This window comes from Salvelinus sp. IW2-2015, linkage group LG20 (assembly GCF_002910315.2).
Source record: "Salvelinus sp. IW2-2015 linkage group LG20, ASM291031v2, whole genome shotgun sequence".
Classification (NCBI taxonomy): domain Eukaryota; kingdom Metazoa; phylum Chordata; class Actinopteri; order Salmoniformes; family Salmonidae; genus Salvelinus; species Salvelinus sp. IW2-2015.
The window spans coordinates 2,460,897-2,462,373 of NC_036860.1; positions in this window are offsets into that span (position 1 = coordinate 2,460,897).

Genomic DNA, 1,477 nt, shown 5'->3' on the forward strand with positions numbered 1-1,477 from the left:
GTGTACATACCGTTGGTGTGTTTGTTTAAAGACACGGATTTGCCCTATCGTTAGGAGGTGTTGTTCTTATAAACAAGAGAGCTTTGCCATGGCCGAGAAACTCTCTCATGGTAATGAATGGAGATTTAATTCCTTTGCTAAATGTACACACTGGATAAATCACTTCCGCCACTTATTGCCAGACAGAAATCTTGACTGCAGGGATAGACATTGCACACCCAGCATTGATCTGGTCCACTCCAGACATTCATATCTTGTTTGTTTTTTGAAGGAGGTTGTGTCCCTCCTAGGACGATTGGAAGGAGGGGTTGAAAGTCAGAGGTGACATGGATATAGTAGATGGAGATTGTGAATAGCTTACCGTTACATTCAGAGCACTTCCAGTATTTGTTCATTCCTGTGCATGCGAGAAAAAGTGTTTGCRTGTAAAYGGATGGTGTGTACATACCGTTGTGTGTTTGTTTAAAGACACGGATTTGCCCTATCGTTAGGAGTGTTTGTTCTTATAAACAAGAGAGCTTTGCCAATGGCCGAGAAACTCTCTCATGGTAATGAATGGAGATTTAATTCCTTTGCTAAATGTACACACTGGATAAATCACTTCCGCCCACTTATTGCCAGYACAGAAATGTGCGACAGGTCAGGCCCATTTGCTCTAATATCTCAGTCWTCCRGCCCAGTGTTTTTCCAAAGGGAATGACTGGGCTTTGGAAACCGCCCAGAAACCCAATCTGTTGTGAAAGGTGRGTGAATTTATTCAGGTTGTAAGATAATGTGGGACAAAAATCTATTTTTGACCATTAACCTTGAAGAAGTTGTTAGTATTATTTGTGGTTGTTATTATATTTCAAGCTAATTGTGTGTAAATTAACCTTTTGTTTTGTAGCAATTCTTGTGTAAAAGAGTATGTTATTAAATGTCTTCCTTCAAAACTCCCATCACTTCCTGACATCTCATCATCATTGACCCTTTGCATGTTCACTCTCTCTGTCCTCCCTTTTCTCCGTATTTCAACCAACCATTAATCCGTTTTATCCCACTCGTCCCCTCCCTCCCTCCCTCCCCAGCTCAATGAGAACAGTGCAGTGCTAATGTATTGCAGTATTGATGCACCTCGCCAGTCAGTCAGTCAGTCTGTCGTCACTTATAGAGTGGACTTACCTCCTGGCCAGGCCATGAGATCTGTCTGTATCCGTCTCTCTCCTTGTGGTCTTAATGCCCCCGCAAAGCTGTCTTACTACCCCTGCATGGCTGGCCGCATCAATGGTGTTGGCCTCAGTAACCCATTCAGCCAAACAGAGATGGGATCTTTCACCAGCCTCCCCACACACAGAGTAAGAATGGTCGGAGAGGGCRAAGGAGAGAGGCCCAAGGTGGCAGTGGAGATAGGGAGGAACACACAGGGAGATGGATAGAGAGAACAGCAAGGGAGCAAGAGGAGTTCGAAGCAGAGAGAGAAAGCTGAGAAAGTGAAAGA